General features: G+C 47.7%; 1 protein-coding gene across 9 annotated transcripts in view; it reads left to right on the plus strand.

Moving 5' to 3' along the window:
• Chst1 (carbohydrate sulfotransferase 1) overlaps window positions 1-17106 on the plus strand; it is a 64386-nt gene that overhangs the window by 8978 nt on the left and 38302 nt on the right. For 2 of the 9 annotated variants that reach the window (XM_087650872.1, XM_087650874.1), the window contains exon 1: window positions 4977-5107. The exons of 6 other annotated variants lie outside the window; for them this stretch is intronic. The gene's annotated coding sequence lies outside the window, so the exon portion shown is untranslated. Of the gene's footprint in view, window positions 1-4976; window positions 5108-17106 lie in introns of those variants that run through there. One more of the 9 variants, XM_087650869.1, reaches the window with a different exon arrangement.

The raw sequence follows: 17106 nt of genomic DNA on the forward strand, positions 1-17106 counted from the left end.
GAGTAAGCTGATGAAAAGTTTCGGGTTCTTGATAACAGTACTGAGTTGGCCAACATGGACATTTCTGCTTTAAATACAAACAAAAGTCAGGTGTGACTGCTCAGGCAACGATCAATAAGACTTTGTCTTATTCCTCAAGAAGTGGAAAATTCATGGATAAAAAATGGAGAGGCTGGAACTCCAGGGAGAGCCTGTAGCATAAATTAACATCTCGGTATCTACGTTCAAGGATAAGTGTTTACAGAAGAGTTGGTGCATAGGTAGGCAGTGGCTTGAAGCCCTGTCATGTTCACCTAGGAGACAATGAGATGCCTGTGCCTTCTGAGATGTTGGGGGGTAGGGGTTCCACAGGCACACATCTATCAAAGATCCTACTGCCCATCATGACTAAAGCTCCTGGGCTCCAGAGGTGTTTTGAGTCTGTCTCCCATGCATTTCCAAGCAGGGATCTATCCACTCTGATACCTGCTCTGTTCGCCCGTTTCTCATAGTCAATGGGAATACATTTCATCCCTCCTTTTTACTTTCTTCCACTGTGATGTTTCCTCCAGAGAGCCACTGCAGGTGTGTTCTACCATTATTTATTGCTTCCTAACTATCCAACTGAAGGGGGTGGAGAGGGCAAGTGAAGACACCACCAGTAGTAGGGGCTATCTCTTTGGGGGTTTAATGCAGTCAGGCCTCAATATCCTAAACTTGGAATTTGTGGCTGTGAGATTGCTCTCTTGAGAAAGGACCACATCTGAGTTACTGTGCTTTCAGTCCTGGGCTGGAAAGGTGTGTCCCATAGGCTTAGAGGCCTTTTTTTTTTTTTTTTTTTTTTTTGGCTTGTTAAAGTCAGGGGTATCATTAGGCAGAAGATGTTGACTTTTTAGGTGGGGTATCAGCTTGCCTGACACTGCTCCTATTCCAGCCTCCTCCTCTTACCTGGCCCCCCATCACCAGCACAGAGCACCATAGACATCCTTTTCCCCCTACTGAGAGCCTCATTAGCGTACAAGTAGATACAGAGCTGTTCTCCCTCAATTTCATGCTCAGTGAGCTCGCTGAGGGCCCTCTGCTGCCTGTTGTAAGGTGGATGGTGCCTTTCTCACTAAGAGGCATTGTATGCTGCCTCCTTAGCTTCCAGGATAAAGCAGTGGCAAAGGGGGATTTATTATTACTAATGAGAACAGTTACCAGGAACTTTCCAAAAGTTCTGAAACATAGCCCTTACAAATCTGCTACCCTACTGTGAATTAGAGGGCCTGTCCCCATTTTACACATGAGGAAATAGAGGCTCAAAGAAGTTATATAACTAAGAGGACCGGAGAGGGCTGTTAATCCTCTCTCTCAGTGGCCAGTTTCTTTTGAGCCCTGTTACTCATTACTGTAGTAGTACAGACGAGTGGACTGGCTCTGTTTGCACGTAACCACTCCACTATCTAAGCATGCAGTCTGGAACTCTAGCACCCTGACCCCCTGCACGTCTTCCTGCAGGCACAACTAACGTTTAATGGTCCAGGTTGAATTACTACCTGGTGGGACTGGAAGAGAGACTCAATGGCCTGGCGCAAGCTCACAAATTTTCATACACTACTTTTTTTTCTTCCTTCAGTTTTCTCCTGATATCAAAGCACTTTTGTATCTGAGCTCTCAGTGGACCCTGAGAATAATCTAAAAAGCAGGACTGAGATGATTATTGACAGTTGATAGACAAGGAATTTGAGGCTCTGTGGGCCTGAGCGAAAGGCCCCCAGTCCATAGATGAAAAGATTTGAAGGTGAAGTAGGAGTTCTCTTTGGTTACCTAGCTGTAGTTCATTCTTCTAGGGAAGCCTAGCTACTTGAAGCACTTAGTTGAGGACGTTGTCTTAATCAGAGCGCTTAAACTAGTCTTGGCAAATTGGGGTTCTAGGAATAGAGGCTTGAGGAGGTTTGTAGCATGGTCTCCCTACTGATTTCTTTTGGGGTTAAAAGTGATGATTCACGTTTCTAACTTCAGTCTAATCCTTGCTACTTGGATCATGGTCTTTTCTCCACTGCCAGGGTGATAGAGTTAACTCTTGAGAGAAAATTATTGTCAGGAGAACAAACTGGGTACCCCAAGATAAGAGGAGACTAATGGCCTGCCAGCAGGGGCTGTGTAGCTCTCTCCTTGGGCAGGGAGAAACTGGGAAGGGCCAGGCAAACTTCCTTCCTTTTTAGCTAGAGATGCAGCCAGCGGTGGTGGCAGGGAGAGAAGAGAGAAGGTGTTCTCAGAGTCTGTCAGGTCCAGTTGGTAGACTATGCTGGATGTGACATGGGAGGGAGAAAGCATGGGAGCAAAGGCTTGGTTTCACAATGGGATATCTTCCAAAGTGAGGCAAGGCAGTGGAAGAATCTTGAATAGAGTGAAACATGCACGGCATGGACAATCTTTCGACCTCTGGTAGCTACCCAAGATCAGCTCTTTTCTTTTTTTTCCTTTTTTTGGTTGGGCAAAATTCGAGTCAATTCAAAACAGACTGTATTTCACCCAGAATACAGTTTTGGGTCACTGAGCTAGGTAGAGCCCAGGGAAGGTATCTACTGACTGGAGAGCTGGTCTAGTCTGAGGTGGGATGCTGAGGGCTGTGATGTATCTCCCTGGATGGTCATTTCACGTCTCTGAGCATGCTTCTTCATAGGAAAGATAGAGACACTCTGTTACACAGAAGAGGAAGGCCCTTCAGCTGAGGTTTTAGATGCTCGGTAACTGGAGCTGTGAGAGTTAGGCAGTGTTTGGATTCTTGGGCTTGTGGTCAAAACTTGGAGAATGGTGGCTTAGGAGAGGCTTCGACTTACCTGGTACCTGTCAGGGGTTCCTCATCCCCACTTAAGATGGGTTGGAAATTCCATGCAGTGTTAGTGACAGAAAGTCTTGCAAACCCATCTTAAAGAGATGATACTGGTGGTGAGGACAATCTCAGAGCCCCCAGGTCCAGCATCCCTTGGGGATGCTATTTCAGCCCTTTGAGGTAAGAAAGGTCACTTGGGCCCAACCTGCTTTGGCTTTCAAAGCATCTACATAGCTGACACTTCCCCATGTGACCCAGAGACTTGCTCCTCAAGGCTTAGTTCTAAGGTCACCAGTTACACACTTCCTCATTCTCAAGGCATGAGAGGCTGGCTGCCGGAAGCCTCCTGTTGGCTTCAATAAGCTCTGTGTTGCACCTGCTGTGCTTGGGCTGGGAGAGCGGCTGCTGTCTCCAGGAGAAGGCCCCTGGCCCTGGGAGCCACTCAGGATCTCCTGTTTGTACTTTCCTGAGATGAAGTAGCAAGGGTGGGGATGGGGATGCTAGCCACTTTGGGAGTCTTTTTCATTTTGTGGAATCTTTTAGATGCTGCTGGCTCTTTTAGATGCTTTATGAAATCCCCCATTTGGGGTGATCAAGGCTTCCACCAACCAGGTCTCTAGGGATCTCTTCTTGAACTTCTGGGATCTGGCCTCCTCTGCCTCCAGGCTTGTTGCCTGCCAAAGGTGCCTTACTCCCTCATTGCCCCCATCTGTGGTCACCTGATGACCACATGCTTACCCTCCAGTCATGCACAGGCAGTGCCCAGCGCTGCTGCTCCCGGGAACTAAGGGTCAAGCCACCCTTTTTCATTTCTCATTCCACTACATGTTCTCATGCCAACAGCGTGACCATGAACCCCTGGTCTCATTTTCATGTCTTGTGTTCCAGACACTGGGTGCTAGGACTCTCCTTGGGCACAGCCCATACCTGGGATCTTTTCGGTTCAGGGCTTTCTTGGACCTTTTTTTTTTTTTTCTTGTGTTCTCATCAGGAGCCCCGCCTACTGGCCCTTCGCTCCCCAGTCTGCTCTGTTTGCGGTTTGGTTATTTTATCTTGTATCTTTGGACTTCTGCCTAGGAAGCCTTTTCCACATCTTGCCTACCTGGAAAAGTACTGTGCCTCCCTCCAGGTCCTGTGGAAGTCTTCTAGACAAAATGAGGAAGGGCTCTTCTTAGCCACCCTTGCCACTCACTCCTTTGCTCTCTGCTTTCCGATGGCTAACGAACCCTCTGAGACCAAAAGGGCATGTTCTTTGTCTTTTTAGTGCCCAATAGTGTCAATTATTGCTTTTAGAGCAGGAAGCCTGGTGGGTTCCCCAAGCCTCTAGGAGCAAGGAGTGAAGGAGAAGCAACTCACGATTCACTCTGGGTTCAGCTTTGCTCTAGGTGTTTATGACGTTTACTTGTGCAAAACAGAAAGAAGTTGAGGTTCACTGCCTCCTCTCTGGCCTGAGCTTGGAAAACTGGAAGGGGCTGGGGGAGGGTGGAGGTGGAGGTGGAGGAAAAAGGGGTATGGAGGGAGACGCAGAGGATAAAATGAAAATAATCAGCTAATCTTCCTAATAACAGCCGATTTCCTGATTTGGTATTTGGCATTACTTACAGTTACTTGCTAGGAGAACATGAAGAACCAGCCTGCCTCTGTTTTAGGCTTAAAAGCTAACTTACAATAAAGACAAACTAGGTTCATTCCTGTTTGTGAGTAAGCCTCAGTTTTTCATGGATGCCTGTCCGGGGATGGCACGGGGATGGCAGTCATGGCTTTGTTTTCAAAAGTTATTTATAACTGTCTTGCCACCCTACCTTTGTTTTGGAATGTTATACATCCGCCTATGGCTCCCTAGTTATGACTGTGGCTGCCTTGTTGTACCCAACTTGTAACCATGCCTTTGTTTCAGGAGGACTAACTATGCTAATGTCCTGCTCCTGTAATCCCTCCCATTTTGCCCACCAAATCCTCTGTTTGGAAACCCCCCTACCCCTGAGCTAGAAAAGTCTTCCTCAGGTCCAGTGCTGATCTCTGGAACCCCACCTTGGGGGAGGCAGCCCATGTGCATGAATAAAAAGACTTGCTTTAATTAATTGCTTGCTTTTGACATGATGATTTGGGTAAATGGTCTATCCCCTCCCATCTTTGGGATTAACCAATAGGGCGTTAACCATCACTTGTGGTCCTCTGCAGAGTTGTGAGGGTGCTTGGTGGCTTGGCAGCTGGGATGTTCAGAGACTCCGAGGAAGACAGAAGAGGTTTCGGACAAGGCTTGGGTGGAATCCCTATGAATGCTGCTTGCCTGTGGGTGGTTTTGATCAAGTGAGTCATGCCTGTGTCAAAGTGTTCCTCTGTTTGGGGGCTTGAGGGACACTGTGAGAATGCTTGCCTACATCTGGTGTGAAAGGAAAGTGGAGGGGATCTGTGGTTCTGTTGGAGACATGGGCTCAAGTCTCAGCAAGAGCTGAGACTTCCACTCTGCACATAGTGCTGCTTCCAAAGCCTCTGGGAGAATCATGAGGCAGTCACCCTGGGAGCTAGAAAGAAAGTTCCAGTTCTAGTTAAATAGTATTCTGTTCAAGCTTCAAGGGCAGGTTATGGTTCTGACATCACTGCTAACTGGTAGTGCAGCGTTGGGCTTCTGTTTCCTCTTTCGGTTATGCAAGAGGCAGAGGTTTTTAGAATCATCTAGATTCTAAAAGCATTGGGGGTAGAGCCACATACAAGGAGCCACTTGTCTCCTCTAGCCACACTGTTCAAATCTACCACCATCTTGAAGGTCAATCTCAAGGTCTGTTCTTTGTGAGCCTTTCCTGGGGAGGGTATTCCTTCTTATACCCCAGACCAGCAGTAGTTGGTGTCTACTGCCTTTGTTAGAACATACTAGCTGTCCCCCAGGGCCCTTGTTTCCACTTCCCTTGTGGAATGCCCCCACCCAATAACCACACAGATGGCTGCTTCGCTTCTTCAGGTGTCTTAAAGAGTCTTCCTCTCCATCCTGTGGAAAAGACATTCTCATCACGGTTCCATTATCACCCCAACCCCACCCTTGGTGGGCTGTTATAAAAAGGTATTAACATAAACTTTAAGCATGAAAGTTAAGAAACAGAGAGGCAGGCCCTCAGAAGGTTCCCATCTCACTGCCTCTGACATAGAAAATACAGATAGCATTTTGTGGGGTTTAAAGCTATTGTCTTCAAAGAGTTGCTAGAAACATGAGAACACAGAGTGATTCCTGAGTGGGCACCTGATGGTACTGTAATTGATAAGGCATGAATTTAAGAAAAGTGGATGTCTTTACAAACAAAGTTAATAGTCTGGTTTGAGATTCTCAGGTAACTTCTGGGGAAAGGAAAAGGACCTGCCAGGCCATAAACATCTGGATCATAAGCTTGAGTCTTTGCTTTTTCAGCAAAACATCTGTATAGGAAAGGAGCATTGACAGAGGAGCATTGACACTTTGCTATGGCTGACATTGTTGTGCTGGGATTCTCAGGTGGTTGGAGGCTTTACCTAAATTCCTGGGTGAGGGGTTTTTGTTTTTTTTTTTTTTTTTTTTTTTTTTTTTTGTCTTTTCCTCTCCGTTGCCCTTGTCTTTCTATACGTTTCTTCTTCTCTGCCATCTTGAGACTTGTCCTTTAATCTTAGGTGTTGATGAAGGTCAAAGTCGTGTCTTCTGCAGTTTCTTCCTTACTAGATGGGGACTCCTGCCACACTTCTCCATGGATTAAAAGTCTCAACCCATATGCAATCTGAGGGGGCAGGGTACGAGCACATCTGAGCCTCGTAGGTTGGAGGGTCACTATCTGAAGGGAATCTGGAAGATAGGATGTGACTTGAGCCATCAAAACATCTGTAAGCAAAAAGCATATGGTAGACAGTTACAACCAAGAACAACACCCAAAATACCAGAGCCTTTGCATGGCCCCTGATAATCATGATGTAATTGTTAATTTTTAAGGCAGGAGCTGATGATTATTGGGGTTTGCACATCTTAGTTGGCCAGGACATGCTGTTCCAGTTGTTGGGCATATGCAGAGCCCAGATTCCCTTCCCGTGTCTCCTGAGCATAGCAAAAGCCACCAGTTCTTGGAAGATAAGCTACCTATCATCTGAACTTCCTGAGTTTAAGAGTGAGATTCGTTGATCACTAGGTTTTAAACAGCATTTAACCACTGCTCCCCGTCATCACACATGGAGGCCTCAAAGAACGAATGAATGAATGAATGAATGAATGAATGAATGAGCAGACTGTTTCCATAACCCCCTAGGCTTCTCAGCACTGGGTTTGTTTTTGTTTTTTTGTTCAAGAGCAATTGACTAACAGAAGATACAGTGTTTGGGGCTAGAGGGAAACTATGTACTTTTGATATTTGATATACTTATTTTTTTTTTGAGGTAGGGTTTCTCTGTGTAGCCCCAGATATCCTGGAACTCACTCTGTAGACCAAGCTGTCCTCGAACCCAGAGAATCACCTGACTCTGCCTCTTGAGTGATGGGATTAAAGGCCTGTGCCACCACCACCCAGCCATATTGTCTTCATTTCTAATGAGACATTTGTCACAGACCAGAAACGACTTGAAGTCTTTACATGTTATCTCGCCTGGCCTTCATGAAACACTTCAAGGTGCTGATATTCTTGTTTGTAGATGGCAAAACCAAGCCGCAGAGAATGTGCTTTCCCAGGCCTCACTTTTGCAGGCATGGCTCAGGAAGCAATGGAGATGGGATGGGAACTTGGCTCTGCCTGACACTAAAGTGCTTTTTCATTTCCATTATGCTGCCCACCGAAGGATGCACAGGGAGGTGGGTGCCCTGAGCCTGCCCGAGGCAGACACTCTGCCCCCAGTTTTGGCACAGTGACTGCAAACTGCTCAATATTTTTTTTCCTTCTCGCTTGTCTTCATCTCTTTCATTTTCCTTGTCCTCAAGACTAGAACCTTCCCTCATGCTCCTGATTTTTGAGGCTAGACATTTCCATTTGCAGCTGAGAGACTCACAGACCTCCCAGGCTGGTCCTTCTCAGTCATCTAGCTTCAAGCCCTAGGTTTCCAGGGCCCTGTGGCAGAGCCCGGCTCAGACCCTTGCTGCGGCTTATGTGTGGTGCCCATGCGAGACCGAAAGACAGGCACTTGTCTTACTCCCCCTACTTTTCCAGCTGGATTAAGATCAAAGGGATCCTTTCTTGGGGAGCCATGGATGACCAAGAGGGGCCACACCTCCTTGGGGGATAGAAATAAGTGGCATGTGTGGTGGGGTGGGGGATGGAGAGGATGATACCCCCTTCCTGTCTTTTGGAACTCTCAGTCTGCCTGGGACTCCAAGTAACCTCTTGAGTAAAGAGCTTAAGGGTCGTGCATGAGCCCCCACATCCTAAAATAGTTTAGTTGTATCATTTGTGATGGTTTTGAGTTTGGGTTTTTAAAAGAAACTGCAGTGAAGCATTTGGAGCCCAGTAAACCGGGGAGCCTGTTGAGTTAGAGTCTCTCTTATCCTTTAGGAGAGGGCAATGGGCCTCGGGTGCATGAGGGCAATGGGCAGAGGGAAGAGCTTACAGATGGCCCCAAAGACTCTGGAGCAGATGTCCTTTACGAGTATCTTAAGCATTACTTACACTCTGGATTCCTGGACATCTTTTTGGTCTCTGAGACACTGCTTATATAGATTTGCACATAGTAGGTCTTTTCCAGCCTTCCAGGCATCTCTGGGCCTTGGATCTGATGGAGAGGAGGTTCAGACCTTGAAGGAGCTAGATGGCATGGGTCTTGTTTTAGTCGGATGAGGAGGCCGTGGTTGCTTTCTTAGCTTCGGGGTTGTGCAAAGCAGAGACAGGAGCAGGTGGTGACAACTTTAAGTGTCTTTGGAGTTCTCTTCCAGTTTTTACCTTCTGTAGGTTTTATAGAGAGATGGGTAGTGAGGAGAGAGTGTGCCTCTGACTCTCCAGTTCTTACTTTCCACAAGGCACGTGATGGGTAAACCATGTGACACAGAGTCAGGTCCAGGGGATATGAGAAATTAAAAGGGGCCCTGATGGAGCTCGGAAGGGTGGCAGGCGAGCTAAGAGATAGTGTTTCTGCCGTGACAGGAAAGCAGCAAGAGATGGAAGGGGTGCCGCAGAGAGGAAGGCCAAGTGGGGACCTTACTCCTGCCTCCCGAGATCTGACCAGGATAAAAAGAGGAGCCAAGTCTGTGACAGGAGGTGGCACACAGTGTGTGTGTGTGTGTGTGTGTGTGTGTGTGTGTGTGCGTGTGTGCGTGTGTGCATGTGTGCGTGTGTGCGCGTGTGCATGTGTGCGTGTGTGCGTGTGTGTGTGTGGTGAGGGGGTGGTTGAAGAATTGGGGAGAGGTGGGCTTAAAACTTCCTGGGTAAAGGCAGGGAATTTACTAGTCAGCCGCAGCTCCCTGACTATTCTCCCCTGACCCCCGCCTCTGCAGGAGGAGCCAGGCTGAGTGGACAGACTGCAAGATGGGTATATTGTGTTCTACCTGCACATCCACACCTGTATGCCTGAGGAGCTGGCAAGGATGCCATTTCAGGGTGTTCTGCTCAGCTAGCAACTGACCGCCTGTCACAAGGTGGCTTTCCTGTCCTGACATAGAAAGCATATGGTAATGGAGACCAGAGACTTCCCCTTAATCCAGCTTCCTTTCCTCCTCTCTATGCTCGGAGATGGATACCTAGGCCATCTTTCCAGACTCTGACATGACTTGGAATTCCTGTCCCCAGCTCCTACTGATACAGCTCTTCAGTCTCTGAGGGAATTTGTCCCTCCCAGGATAGCTGAGGCAGGGGACGCATTCCTGCTCTTCCCCGTCTTTCCCTCCTAACAATCCCTGTGTCCCCGTTTTCCACCTTTGCCTCCTTTGGACATGGTGTGGTGAGAAAGGACATGTGCCGAGTACAGAAAACTTGGAGATGTGCACTTGGAAAGGAATCCAGAAGAGAACAGATGCAAACCTTGCTGTACAGCCACGGCACAGGGCTCTGCCTGCTTCTCTTCCTGACCTAGAGACTTGGCCAGCTAAGCACACAGATGGCTTGCATATGACATGCCAAGACTTTCCTCAGAATAATGCCCATTTCCTTATGTCATTACAGTTCTTTAAGATCGTGTTGCAAATACACTCTCTTGTCTACTTTAAACAGGTTATTTGGCTGTCAGACGTTTTGGTGACATTTTGTTTTCTCCAATTATAAGCTCTTCTTATTTTTTTTTAAAGCCTGTTTCTGTACAATGCTTCCATCCAAGGGTGGACTGTAATCCTAAAAGACCCAAAGAGCTGGCTCTGGATCAAACTGCACAAGACTCTCACCTTCCCCTTTCCCCCACTTAGGGTGCGCAGTGCTTTCCATAGCTTACCCTTTAATAAATGGCCAGGGGAGACTGTCAGGAAAGCACCAATTATCACTTACCCTCCCGCCCTCAAGGCAACGCAGCCAAATCAAAGGATCCCGGGTGAGGTGGCTTCTCTCAATACTTCCTACTAACTGTGGGAAGATGTCTACATCCCAGGACCTAGCTGTCTCAGGCCCTGGCCAGGTGGACACGATGGGTTCAGGCTGAGAAGAGAGAACACAGGCCAAAGACTCAGTGTTCATGCACTGTCCCATGACACATAGGGTCTCTTCCAGTTCTAAGTAGCATACGTCGAAGGAATCAAGTCTTACACTGGTCTCTTAAGTAAACTATTTATATGGGTCCGTCTTTAGAAACAGGCTTGGATAAAAAATGAAAGACAGTCATGGTAACACTCAAGTGGTACCCACAGTGTCCAAGAGTCCTTGATGTAGGGAAATGTCAAGTCCTGGTTTTCCAGATGATTGCTAACTTGTGTGTGTGTGTCTAGAGAACACCAGTAGCTATGTCCCATCCCTTTCCACTCATCAAGTATGGATTGGGAAGGCCATGTGTCATGGCTTCTGGGGCTAGATTATGGATAGGTTTGGGGAAGGGTCTGGGGTGGTTTCTCTTCAAGAAGCCCAGAAACAGACTGGGGAGGCTGTGAGGCATCCAGATACCCAGGACGGACTTCATGCTAGTGGCTCCAAGGAACAGGCAGCTCTAGTTAACTCTGGATCAGAGGGTCTCGTCGACTGAGAAAGCAGTGTAATTATGGCAGGGCATTGGGAGAGGGGCAGGGCTCGAGTTGCAGGTATGCAAATAGGCCTTACAGTATGGTGGGCAGAGAAGGAGGGGGAGGGCAGGCATGGCTTAGGGGGCTTCTTGACTGTGTCCCTGAGTGTGATTTTCAGTTTACCTATGGGGGGGTGCAAGCTTTCCCACAAGACCAGGAATAAGCAACCAGAAGGGTGAGGCAAGAAGTTGACCCAAGGAGGTGTGGGAAATGGGTCTCGGTCCAAATGAGGGACTCCTTGGGTAGCTGACCACCTGGGGCAGATCTGGGAAAGCTGTCTCTGGTGGAACCCTGGTTTGAAGATTGCTCTTTGAGTCTCACTTGAGGAAGAGGTGGCTTCATCTTGGGACCTGTGGGGGCAATCATACTTTATACACACTTCTGTGAAACACAACATAGGAGGCTTCTCATGCAGTTCCCCCAACTTTTCCTGTCAGCATAACAGGACCTCATTCCTCACACAGGGATGACTTATGCTTGGCTTTGATTCCTCCTGACTCATCAGGCTCAGGCCCCTAAGTAATTAGGCTGCCTTGCATCTTCCTCTGGGTGTGAAGAAACAAGGCTTAGAGAGGCCCAAAGAATGTAGCACCTCTCTACCCAATGAGGGTCATTTTGAGGGCCAATTCTCTTTACACTGGGAAAGGCCATAGTGGGGTAATGGGATGGAGGTGGGGCAGTGGCCGTAAGGATGTGGATAGCATTCTGAGAAGGAATAGGGAAGAAAAGAAGAGGGTGCTGGAGAACTGGCATTACCATGGCTGTGTGGCTAGGGGCCTCTAGCCTCCATTCTGGATACACTCAAGACATCATCTGATTCTAATCCTCAAATACTTCCCACTCTCAATGGCACGGGGACAAAGCCTTTTGACCTCCACTTCTTTGATATGAAGGGTGCTGTCTGAGAGACTGTCTTCCCTGGGGTGGCTGTGGCCAAGAGTTTGGGCTCTCAGGACCTCACCTGGATCTAAATACTGTCTCTCATATTCGCCAGTTCTGTGACACTGGGGGCATCGCTGACCTACCCTGAGCCTGTTCCCTCATCTGTAAAATGGGGATAATAATAAGCCTGCCTGGTGCTGTGTGCTGTGGATGGAGACGGAATGGAGGGAGGTGTTGGTAGCAAAACTTTGAGTGTTGCTTGTTCCATTAAAAAAAAAAGCCCTTTGCTATGTTTCTCTCACTCCGGCATGCTACTTACATCTCTAGCAAAACCACCTCTGGGTAGTTTCCAGTGCTGTGATTTGCCCCCAACATGTGAAGCTTATGGGACTTTGGGTTCTGAGCCCTTGTGGACCTATCCCTTTCTCTCTGGTCTTCTCATCTTGAATCTAGGATTAATCGAGTCATTATTAAGGTCCCCGAATCCTAGAACCTGAGACCCAGAATGTTCTCTGAGTTAAATTCTTGTTTGTGCCTCAGTCTGAGCTGGAGCTTGTGATCTCCCACTAAGACCTAACACTGCTAGTCCTAGTCCAGTTTTCTACATCCCCTTCCCCCAGAGACTCTTGGAGTCAGATGCAGTAGAGCCCCCTCCCACCCAGGACAGTTGTGAGGCTTCGTTTAAGGTCAGTGCTGAGAAAAGCTCCTTAGGATTGGACAGTTTGGACAAACACACTAGCACGCTCCTGGGTGGGGGAATGGGGTAGGCTGGGGCATTCTGGCTTTGTCTTAGGTAGAGAAGGTGTTCCAAACCAGTGAAACGAGACAGGCAGCTTTGAGGGGTTGACTGAAGACAACAGCAAGACCCAGACTTGCTGGACAGATGGTATGGAGTGGGGGCAATCTAAAAAGTAGTAGGGGTAGGATGGGCAGGAACATAGGGACTTGGTTCTTCTGTTGGATTGACAACTACCGAAGACTTCCAACACTTAGCAGGTGCAGTATCCCGCACAGTCCTCAGCCCCAGGTTGCTTCTGGGAGCATTAGCAATTCCTTCCTTGCTTAGGGTCTGGGTCCTGATCCACTGTTGGCAGGAAGCCCCTTACAGCTGGCAGTCTCCAGAGATGCCAGTTGTACAGGTCCAACACGGAGCCCAGGGAGTCTTTATCTTTCACAAACTTGCTGACTATTCGGGCTTCCAAGATCCTGTGACTACCTGAGAAGCCCGATTCCGGGGACTATAGAGTAGGAACATACTAATCCAGGGAGAGCAAGCAGGCAGTGCTTGGAAGGAACAGTGGGGTCTTTATTGAACTTGGTGTTCATGATCCATGTTGTACACCTACTGGGTTGCACATCCTCAGCCACAAGGCACTAGAGGATGCAAACTGAGACAGACCAAGACCAAATCATTCAGATGGGTCTTAGAATGGGAAAGTATTGTAAGAAAAAGGTTGGCAGGTGACTTGAGTCTGGGAGGTCTAGGACTTGCCTAAGGTCACATAGCTAGTTAGCTGCAAGACCACACTAGTCCCTCTCAAATGAACCCAGTCAAAGTGTATGATACGATCAGAACACTTTAGGACCTCTCTGTGTGTAAGATGTGCCGGATGTGAGCAGTGCTCAGAGTCATTATGATGGGGGAGGAAGGTCATTGTAAGACACTACTGTCAGTCCATCTACTGGGATGTACTTGGAATGATATGGGGGAAAGTAAGTAGAGGACCTGAGAGGGCTTGGAGTTCCCAGAATCCATGTCCTGGTGCTTTTTATATAAAGAGTGAGCACCAGATCTCAACTGAATGACTTTCTTAGTAGAGTCTGGCAGATTCTCGGGTCCTCTTATTTACCAATGGTAAAGAAATAAAGTACCCTAGTACAAATGAGGCACAGGGTTGGCAGAGAGAGTTGTTTCCAGGTCTGTCTCCCAGAATCCCATTCATGCTTCTGACTTACTGAGTGAGGACTGTAGGAAACGAATGTTTTCAATTTCCCTTGAAAAGAATATCCAGCCTTAGCAGGGAGCAGGGTGGCACACAGGCAGGGAACCTATGCAGTACACTCTCTGTGACCCCAGACGGATGTGCTGTGTGTAGAGAGGGGGTGACAGAGACTTACTGTCAGATCTGTCATATTAAGGTCCCTGAAGCAGGCACACTTCTAAGGACCACTGTGGAAACCCAGTCAGGAAGATGGGAAGGAGCTACCTCTCCATCTGACTCTAATCTGAGAAAGGTCTAAGAGTCAGGAAGCCTGGGCCTGGAGATGATGGGTGGACTGGGACAAACCCCTTGACCTTTAGGGACTCAGGGTTTTCAACTGGAAATACTATTTGAACACTTTAGTAGAGTGGTAATGAGGTGGGAGCTTAAAGACCTTTGACCACTCCGGTGAGACCGGGCTTGCACAAAAGTTTACCTGGAAAGGGCTAAGGGCTAGGACGGGTTCAGAGGCAGACTCAGCAGTCTCACTTGGTAGCTTGTAGACTTCCTTTCTGACACACTCACCTGGGTGAAAGGTTGGTGATTAGCTTAAGCCCTACCCGTGCTGCCCCTCGCCTCTGGATCTTCAGTGGGAGCAAGTTGAGATTACAATAGCACGAGGCAGGTTAGGTTGGAACGAAGATTCAGGAGCCGGGTGCCTTGTGAGCATAGATGAGGATTTTTTTTCCTAATTTTTCCAATTCTCTTCAACACCATTCTAGGTGCTACTTCTAGATTCATCTTAAAATACTATCTTTTTTTAATTACACCCCTCCCCCACCCACTTAATCTGCCTTATGTAGTCCCAACACTTCCAATTCTTTGTTCAAAGCAGAACAACCTCTTTTGGTCTATGACACATGACCTTGGACCTCTGAAACACTAGCTGTGGGTCCCTGTAACAAAGAAAAGGTTTCTGATCTTCCCCTGGAAGCTTGTCTTGTTCATTGGAGTCAAGCGAGTGCCAGAAGTACTTACTTTCCTGGCCTCCAGGAGTGTGTCTTATCCAGAGAGACGGGGACAGACAAGACACATGGCAGACGTGGAGTGCCAGTGCCTGTTCCTACATGGAGATTGGAGAATCTTACACTTGATCTTAGCCAAAAGGCTGAGAAGCAGTGAGGTGTGTGTCTTATAAGAAGGCTCCTTTTGACTTAGAGGTTGGAGAAGCAGCCAGGGGTCCTTATTGATTGGAATATTCAAAGCCTGGGGTGGATGAGAGTGGGGAGGGTGGGGAGGAAGGGCAGGAGAGAGAAGAAATAGAAGAGGACAGGAGGAGATAGTATCTGAATTGAGTCCTTTCTATGGGAGCCCAGAGGGGTTGGAGAGAAGCCAGGATTTACAGGACACATCGCCCTCTTCTGAGAATCCATGTTCTGAAAAGAGAGGGGCCTCCTAAGGAACTCTTCCAGGGGCCAGATGGCGGCTCCCATGGGTGGTGGAGGGCTTGGGGAAGAGTGGGTTGGAGTGGCTGAAAAGGGTTCACATGGCTTAAGCGCGTGAGAAGACTCTTGCAGAAATCTATCCAGGACTGACGGGTGTGGAGTGAGAGAGAGCAAGGAGGAGGCAAAAGGCAAAAGGCAAAAGCAAAGTCCGTCTGAGAGGGGCTTCCAGCTGCTCAGTGCTTTTTATCTCAGTTGTTCACGTCACAATAGAATAAAATAGCAAGAGAACCAGAGGTCATAGGGTCTAGCCCCCTTTCCACTAGACAGATGGGAAAAGATGGTCCCAGCAGCGGGACCAGAGGAGACAAGTCCTGCTGCATGTGCACAGGGCCTGTGTCAGGTACAGGTGAATCAGGCGACGTCTTGAAAAACATGAGCATCCCAACCTACTAGGTAGCTAAGAGTAGCATCCAGCTCTGTATGACAAGGACTGGCCAGTGCAGTTCAAGCTGCTTTGAAGGTACCATGTTGGTGCCCATCTACCAAGGAGGCCAGAATGCAGTTTTAAATGTGATTTTTTGCTGGGTAAGGCCTAACATTAGGCCTCTGGGTTCTGTATAATAAAAGAGCTACGGCTTTTAAAACTACCACCTAGAAATGCAAATTAAACTGTTGGAAACTTCCTGAAAAGTTGTCAAGGGATTAGTGTGTGGTTCCCCAGTGACCACAAAACTATAAGGAGAAAGAATTTCCAGGACCTGCCCTAGCATCTGCATCACCTTTAGCTCTGGAGGTTTGATTCTGCGAACTAAGTCTTGGTCAGTGACCATAGAAAGTATCTGAAATAGTACTTGTTCTACAAAAGGAGAGAGAAATCCAGGTTAGTATGTGGCCCGAGATGATGATAAAACATGAGTGATTCTAACTCCTAGAATCCCCGAGAAAGGGCTCGGGGCCACCCAATGCTTTAGTTTTCTGATTATTGTAATTATGTGTCCATAATACGTGTTATAGGCAAAAAAAAAAAAAAAAAGATAAGCAGGTCCTAAGCTATAATACCCTAGCAGCTTGTGCAGCCTCACACATGTTGTTCTCCTTTTTAAAAAAAAAAATAACAAAGGGCTTGGATGTGCTGCAGTCTACTTACTTTGGTTTTCATTACTTGGGTGTTTCTGCAAGGCTATGTCAATGAGAAAAGGAAATTTTTCCTGTGCAGGATAATGCAGATTTTAGTTGTGAACTCTGGTCAAGTTGTTGTTGTATAAACAAAACTCAGGTAGAACATTTCCAGGCATCAGAGGGCCATATCGCTAGGCCTCAGTTTCCTCATTTGTAAAATAAGACATTTGTAGCCTGGTGTGGCAGCACACACGTGTAATCCCCCACTCCCACACACTTGAGAGGCTAAAGCAGGAGGATTGGGAGTTTGAGGCCAGCCTGGGCTACATAGTGAGCTACATAGAGGCTCTTGTTTCAATTAAAAAAAAAAGATAATTTACAAATGTCCAAGCCAATTGCTTCTTCTGCAAGAACTCTTCTTGGCTATGGCATTTTTAGTGGGTGTGAGAAGACTCAGAAGAAACACTGGATGAGGGGATGTGAGAAAATGAGCTCAGTTGGCTGAAGTCCCTTGGAGCATCACACGTTTGTTGAGCTGTGCTTTTGGTCTGATTTTGACTTGCACTCTAGATTCTGTGAGAGGCATCATGCCCCAAACATTGGTTTGCTCTCATGAGACCAGTGTTGCCCTGCTCCGTGAGCCTCTGCTCTCTTAACAGTACCTTGTTACTGCCTCATAGCCTGTCATGCTGCTGATGCAAGACATGTCACCTGATGGGTGTTATTGAGAGAAGAAACCTCCAGGGGGTAACAGGCACCATCCCCTGACTCCCAGACTTCTGGTTTCCTGCATTTGTTTCAAACTTTGCCTTGCCG

The sequence above is a fragment of the Rattus norvegicus genome, chromosome 3 (assembly GCF_021556685.1).
Source record: "Rattus norvegicus strain SHRSP/BbbUtx chromosome 3, alternate assembly SHRSP_T2T, whole genome shotgun sequence".
In the NCBI taxonomy this organism is placed as follows: Eukaryota; Metazoa; Chordata; class Mammalia; order Rodentia; family Muridae; genus Rattus; species Rattus norvegicus.